The 8265-nt window shown below is 31.5% G+C and overlaps 1 long non-coding RNA gene across 1 annotated transcript; it reads left to right on the forward strand.

The window, feature by feature from the left end:
- The first annotated feature begins 3649 nt into the window (after positions 1–3649).
- Positions 3650–6397, forward strand: LOC106457595. The gene is made up of 3 exons (XR_001290716.2): positions 3650–3662; positions 5047–5048; positions 6182–6397. It is a non-coding gene; the product is annotated as an uncharacterized LOC106457595 (long non-coding RNA).
- The last annotated feature ends 1868 nt before the right edge of the window (positions 6398–8265 follow it).

The following is an 8265-nucleotide window of genomic DNA, read 5'->3' on the forward strand; positions in this document are numbered from 1 at the left end:
TCATCATGAACGGTATCAGTTAGCCGATAGCTATGGTTAGTATCATTACAATGTATAACGTTAGCTACCATATCAAGTAATCATTTGCTCATAGTTGAGCATAAAATAGCCAACAAAAAAGATAAGTAAAAAATTGGGAATTTAAAATCTGCAAATAGGGCTTAGAGTACCCGTTAAGGAAGCAAACTTGTATAAATGACAATGTTAGATAATATTTCTATTACTTCTTTCTGTTTTTAAATCCCCATTGACCTCTTTAAATGCTAATTTCATACCCTGCTTTGTGGAAGATGATAATTGACTCATTTAACTGGTTAAGTACATTAAATTTAAAGTCAAAATATATGAAAGAAGAGGAAAATGTGCCATATTTCAGGGTGTTTTGTCCTCCCTTCTTTGAAAAAGTCCTAAAACAAAATAGCCCGTTTATACTTTCGAACAATTTCTAATTATCGTACAAAAACTTATAGTAATAAAGCTAGCCAACTCTGGATGATGCAAGCCAAAAATTTTTGTTTTAAGTATAAATGTGCCCTATTTTAGGGTATTTTTCATCCCCCTTCTCGGGGAAAAATCCTAAAAACAAATAACACATTAAAGTATTGGACAATTTCCAGTTACCATACCAAAATGGCGGCAATCGAGCCAGCCAATTGTGGGTGATGGATGCTAACACACACAGGCATGTACTTAATGGATCATCTTTATAGTAGGAAGATGGGTAATTTCACTTTTTTTGTTGTTGTTAGTTCTTTTCAATGAATGTTGTAACAAACAAAAAAGTATAAAATTACTCAATATGATGCAATGTGCAAATCCCACCAGCAGTGAACCGTTTAGACAGAAGCTGATAGTTTAAGGGTTAATACTTCATTTCGGGTAGAACAATAAAAATAGTAATGCAATGTCTTAGATATTTCAGATAAGATGAGATTCGGTACAAGAACTGGTACGATTGCCAGTAAAACAAATAGGAAGAGCGATGCTAATGTTAAATTTTAATGATCTAAACCGCAATTTTAGAAATTCGGTCTGAAAACTCAATACTGAGTCTATTATTAAATTGATTGCACATGAAGCAGAGACATACAATCACAACATAACAACCTACAATCCAAAAGGCATTATTTTTAGTGAGCTTTACTTAAATCGTTTAGCAATACTTTGTATAAAAAGTTGTAAAATTCAAGATGCTGTAAAAAGCTAATGCAGTTGGAACTATTCATTTTGCTCCAATTGTAAGCACTTTATAATCTCTACGATTTTCCAGGCAAAACAACATGAACAAATACAGACATTTAGTTTTCAAGACGTCCTTTTATTTACATTACCACAATCAGATGATGGAAATAAATACATTATAGTAGTAAAGGAATTCTTTAATCAGTTTGTTCAAAAATGTGTATTTTCCATAAAATTTAATTTTAATCTGGACTTCTGTTCTTCAAATTAACGTTTATCATTACAAAACAGCGTACCATATTAATATTTCTGCAATCAAAGGTGAAGTTTGGTATTAGTTCTATTTTTTGTAAAAAAAATATTTAAAATTTAAGAAGAAAAAAACCAGGACACTAACCCTAAATCCTTCTTTCTACAGACAAGTAAAATTATACAACTGTATAGTGTAAAATTCATTAAGCATAAATCCACAAGAAAAACAGAAGACGTGGTATGAAGTCATGACACCCTAGTTATCGTATTACAGAGTTGCGACACAAGAAACTACAAGAACTTTATGTTTTATTCGGTTTTGAAAGTATCAATGGACTTTCATTATATTCGATCTGAGGATAAGGATGAGTTTTAGATATGCATCTGAGACATCATTAACAGTTTTATGGTTTTTCTAATGGGTGGGAGTAAAGAAGCCAATTTTAATTTGCTATAATTTCACTACAGACAAGTTTGAGTTTAGTGTGATAATATAATATTGATATAAAACTCAACGAGAAAGATAGGTATTTTTCCAAACTTGAATCAATGCTAAGAAAGTAAGTTTGAAAAACTAAAGAATATCACTATGAGGTATACTATATTTCCTGGGGAAAACACACTAAGCAAATATGTATATTAAAAATTGGGGGAATGTATCCTATTTCAGGGTGTTTTTGTCCCCCCCCCTTTTTTTGGTGAAAAAAAACATGTAAAACAAATTAGCCCATTTACACCGACGGACAGTTTCTAAATGTTTCTACTGTCCGAGAAGCATTAGGTTCAGTGAAATTTATTTAAATTGTCTGACAATACTTTATATACAAAGATGTAAAATTCAAGAGACCCTAAAAACTAATACAGTTGGAAGTACCGCTCTTTAATACATCATTCCAAGTAAAACTATACAAGTGTTGATTCAATCTCTTGAAGAATTTAAATAACATGAATAGATAATAGAACTGGCGTGACTGCCAGTAAACCAAATAGGATGGGCTGTACTAATGCTAATTTTGAGTTAACTAAAGCACAGTTTTAGGAGTTCGGTATGAAAACACAATACTGATCTATCATTAAAATGGCTTGGCACTAGAAACCTTAGCTGGTACACAGATTTTCAGCTCTTTATATCTAGTATTAAGTTATTTACAAACGAGAGTACACAGCATTTACCATTAACAGTGATTTATACATATTTAAGGTAATGTTCTTCACACTGCATGGTGGTTCTGCTACCTTTGAACACCTGATCCAGTTTACTTTACAGAGACGTCTGAGAAAAATTTGTTTGAATTGCACAGATTATATGTTAGTGTTTGGAAAACTCTGAAAGCATAAAATTTGTTTTGGAAATATATATAAAAAAACTAGATTAGTGATGGAGTCTAAAACAGTGTGCCTTAATGCAGTTTCTTAGTAAAAGTAATTCATAGAGATAGAGAATGGGGCAGTGAAACCCCAAGATAATGATGATGACTTAGCCAGTCAGCCCATACATGAGCAGAATACAAGTCCAGTTAACAAAAGATGTTAAAAGATAAATTACCAGAAGAAAATATGAGAAGAAGGAACGTTATCCAAGGAAGTCACATGACAAGAGTGATGCATAAGTCAAACTTTTAAAGAAATTAAATACGGAATTAAATATCACACATTTTATTCTTCTCACATATTAATTTTCATACATTTTATCGCACACACTTGTTTCCTGCATTTTGTCTGATTTATTATCATCATTTGTACTGTATCATAATATATTTGTATCTATTCCCCTTATCTTTATTAACAAATAACGTGACTTCTGCTACTTACATTACTTTAACTTCCTTTCAATTATTAGAGCCATTATTCTACATGCTATAGTACAAGCCCTTATTATTCACTCTAATTTATAAGTATCATGTATTCAGTCTCTAATTCTAATATCATTTGTTTCTTTATTGTATAAGTTAATCTTCTCGTATTCATTAGTTCATTTCCGATGTGTTAATATAATATCATCCATTTCATCGTTTACAGAAATTTAATTTATTAATAACCAAACTAATATATATATATATATATATATATAAGCGATTTCATTTCCTACACTAGATTTCTGAACTATTTTCTATTTATATGCATCATGTATTCACTCTTTTTATTTATTTCGAGTTTTATACATTATTCATTCATTCTATCGGTTACATTATCTTCATGCATTTTATCTGTAACATTAATTTTGCATCGTGCACTAAATTTCAGGATTTGTTTACAGTAATTTTGTGTTTTTTGTATCTTACACTTATGTAGTATTCAACTTTATATTCTTGTCTCTTGAGCCATTTTTCACTATATTGTCGCATGTTTCATATTTTTCAGTTTTATGACATTTCTAATTTAGTTATGCAATCACAATTATCTGCTGTTTCTCTATATAAATCCACAAAAAAGACAGATGTATAGTAATACTGGAGCGAACCAGAGCTCCGTTTCGGTACCTTAAATTGAAGATGAGTCCCGACATTTCAAAAATTAAAAGTATGTATAGAATCTATTCAATTTATGCCCGAAATTAACTAGCAGAATGACAGATAGCACGCTGGCTGTTTGTAATCACCCAGTGACGACTAGTAGAGTTCTTTCAGATTGCCCATCACACATTCTATCACTCTTCCTCAGGGGCTGGCATCAGGCATCTTGCGACCGTTTTGACTGAAAAAACATGAGTCAGAGCGTTAAATTTCTGATATGTTTTTGCCATACGGCACGTGGCTATTAACTCACACGGATATGGTATTGAAATACTTAATAGAATACATTTTGCAATTATACTGTATGATTTAAACGCAAACCTTTTCAAAAGACTAATTATTTACATAATATGCAACGTAGGTCGCTTTTCTGTTATTCGTGTTGGCAGGACAGGAGGTGATTAAAGCATTATAAAAGTCAAAATTATTAATACGGTAATTCAATTACAAATATAGTAAATTAATAAGATATGTGTTTTGAAAACTTGTTTTAATGTTAGTAATTTTTACATGGTACCCACTTTTCCCCCTTCCTCTGGGTAATACATGTGTATTCAATTTACAACTAATGTAAGTAATCTCAAAATAGAGTACTGCGTATATTTTCTTTATTCAAAATAGTTACACAAAAATGGAATTTGGATTTTGAAAATAATATCTTTACTCTGATGGTGACGTCACATGTCTATTAAATTTAATACTACACCATTAAAAAATAACGAATGTTGTTAAAGAACTACAAGTAACTTGTAAGCAGAACTTGGTTGCCTTCTCGCCTCAGCTTGAGTACGAGCAAGCACTTTTTCATGCTAGTAACTAGAATCATATTAGATTCAATATGTATTATCATTTAATATTTACTAGTTCATATATAAGAGTCAATATTCGACAGTTAGTCTTACTAGAATTTTCAACTTGAATGTCATCTTATGAGCACGTGGAATAATGTCGACTAGGCCAGAAACCCTATGATTTAGATATAGTTGTGTATATGTGCTTTGTCCACATCCCAATGAACACTAAACATTAACTGCTTGAAACCGAACGAGTCAGTGATGTTTGGCATAGATTCTTGTTGAGATGCCTTCCAGTGTCTCAGCGGTAACTCTGCAGGTTTACGACGGTGAAATTAAGGTTTCAATTCCCGTGGTGGACAGAGCACAGATAGCTAATTGTGTAGCTTTGCGTTTATCAACAACCAAACCGAAATTAAATTCGTTGAAATAAAAATTATGACTTTATACAATTAATTAATTTTTCCAAGCCCGTTCCCTTGGCTGTGGTTTGATAATAGCCTTCAAATTAAGTGATACACTAATTTGTCGTTATGTTTTGAACACCATGTCGTTTTTAGTCTGATGTATTTTCAATTGTAAGATTTTAATTGTATAACAAACAAAACATAAATGGTAGTTTCTTGGCAAATATAAACCTGGACTATAAGATGGGTAGAAAGTTCTAAAAATAGTTTATAAATATGTTGTTTGCAAGTGAGATTTCTCAGTAACTAAAGTTGTAAAATTGTTTTTATTTTAACATTATACAAAATAAGTTTTACAGAAGGATAAAATATCAATTGTAAAATATTTTTCAGGTAGAAATTGGTGAAGTATTATTTTTACATAAATTTTGTAATTTGGTATGCATTTGACTCCTGCAACTGTTAATTGACATCACTAGATTTACATCACGTTGTTAAGTTGATCACCTACGTGTTAGAAATCTTTAGTCCTATTCTTGGCTTTCTTTTTTACCTTTATAACCTTGGGGAAACATAAATTCTTTTAACTGATGTCACCAAACTTATTATTTATCTCGGTACAATTGAATGCTTACTTTCACTAGCAAAAACAAATTTGCCGAAGATGTTTGCTTATGCATGACTGTAAAAGCCAGGAGGATGTACCAGGTGGAAAATTTGCTTCCATTAATGTTTATTGAATAATCTTGGTTTTTTTTTACTAAATCTGTAAATTAAGTATTGAGAAAATGTTCTTTTACATTTATTGGCCTGTTCTAGGTGGAAGGTTTTGTGACTTTGTTAAATCGAAACAGGTGTGATATTAGCTTGGTTTTTATATGAATTTATTTAACAAAGCTGCCATAACATTTGTAATAATTGGAATTCTGGTGAATGTTTCTGTTTTGATTGTTCACAATAGCTAGACCTTTTCTTTTGAATTCAAACAGTATGTTAAACAATTGTGTACCTTTTGTTTCAATTGGAAACATAGGAGTCTTGGAAAGCACGGAAAACATCTACAAATACCACATGCAGATACAACATGATTCTCCTCAAACTCCTTCTCCAACAACAAAAGCTATTATTTCACGATCGTCTGATCATAGTCGCTCATCCTCACGCAGCTCCCAGCAGTGGAGTACCATTGGAAATGGAGAAACTGTTATTCAAGTTACTAGGCAACAAGATGTCACAGCTAGTGAGGATTCCAACAAGGGGCAGTCTGTAGTGAACAGTGTTAAGGATGAACCAACAAATTAGGAAGTAAGTTGTCGTTTTTTCCTGAAATCATTTAAAAATTCATCTTTAGGCTTTCTTCTTTAGATGGTACTTGCCGATCTAAGAGAATGAAAAAATATTTTAGTAATTACTGATTTGCATCTTCCTGTATCAATTATTCCTGTAGTCCTAACTTTTTTGGCCTTAGCAATTCTCCAACAGAAAGCTATTGTTACGTATCTGCTTGTTTGTTAATTTCTGGTATAAATTCTTTCTGATGAATTTCAGTAATACAAGTCCCTTCTTGATTAAACCAGTTTATTCTTCCTCGATACAAACTTTTAGCACACAGTAATTTCACAATCAGTACCTTTCTCGTCACTTTAAACTTAACTACTTTTATAAATCACAGCAATCCACAATCTCGAAAACACACACTAGCTCGAAACAGAATCGTAAATTACCCGGAACTCTCTTCATTCATTATCATCCGCTGACTTTTCTTGCCAGGCTTATATACTAACAAAGAGGCTTCAACAAAATTTGAGGAGTTCCCTGATAATTCGAGAAACTCAGTCACGCGTGAGCGAGCAGCGTCACGTGACTTCCGCTGTCGTAATACTATGTAAACAATGTTTTAAAAACACAATACCACATCATTAAAGAGTTTGAAAAATTAGAGTATCGTCGTTTCTAACATATTTTTAAAGAAATAACAAAAACTGGTAAGTTAGAATTTAGTGATGTCTTATGTCAGTTGAAGTATTTTACTCTGGTTTCTTGTCATACCCTCTCATCTAGAAGTTAGCATCTGGTGTTGAAAAATAAAAAACGTTAATGAAATAAAATGGAAAGTTATATCAAAAAGACAGCAAGAAAAAATAAGAGTTGAGGGTACATCTAACTGTTGGAAGTAAAAACGGTCTGTAATTAATTTATATTAATATCTGATAATAAAATAGAAATGAATAAAAACTCTATAATAGGGTTTTTATCCATTTCTATCAAGACTTCTTGAACCTACTTCATAATAAAATAGGAAACAGTGGAGATGGGTCTCACATATGTAATTAATTTTATTCAACCTTATAATGATAAGATACAAAACAGTGGAGATGGGTCTCATTTATATAATTAATTTTATTCAACCCTATAATGATAAGATACAAAACAGTGGAGATGGGTCTCATTTATATAATTAATTTTATTCAACCCTATAATGATAAGATACAAAACAGTGGAGATGGGTCTCACTTATAAATAATTAATTTTATTCAACCCAATAATGATAAGATACAAAACAGTGGAGATGTGTCTTACTTAAATAATTAATTTTATTCAACCCAATAATGATAAAATACAAAACAGTGGAGATGGGTCTCACATATATATAATTAATTTTATTCAACCCAATACTGATAAGATAGTAAACAGTGGAGATGGATTTGCTGACAAATTAATCTGTATCAAGCCCTGTAGTGATAAGATAGTAAACAGTAGAGATGGATTTGCTGACAAATTAATCTGTATCAAGCCCTTTAGTGATAAGATAGTAAACAGTGGAGATGGATTTGTTGACAAATTAATCTGTATCAAGCCCTTTAGTGATAAGATAGTAAACAGTGGAGATGGATTTGCTGACAAATTAATCTGCATCAAGCCCTGTAGTGATAAGATAGTAAACAGTGGAGATGGGTGTTACTTGTACTGTTTATTTATAAATTAAGAAACGGTGGAGGTGGGTGTTACTTGTACTGTTTATTTATAAATTAAGAAACGGTGGAGGTGGGTGTTACTTGTACTGTTGATTTATAAATTTGAAACGGTGGAGGTGGGTGTTACTTGTACTGTTTATTT

The sequence above is a fragment of the Limulus polyphemus genome, unplaced genomic scaffold (genome assembly GCF_000517525.1).
Source record: "Limulus polyphemus unplaced genomic scaffold, Limulus_polyphemus-2.1.2 Scaffold17, whole genome shotgun sequence".
NCBI lineage: Eukaryota > Metazoa > Arthropoda > Merostomata > Xiphosura > Limulidae > Limulus > Limulus polyphemus.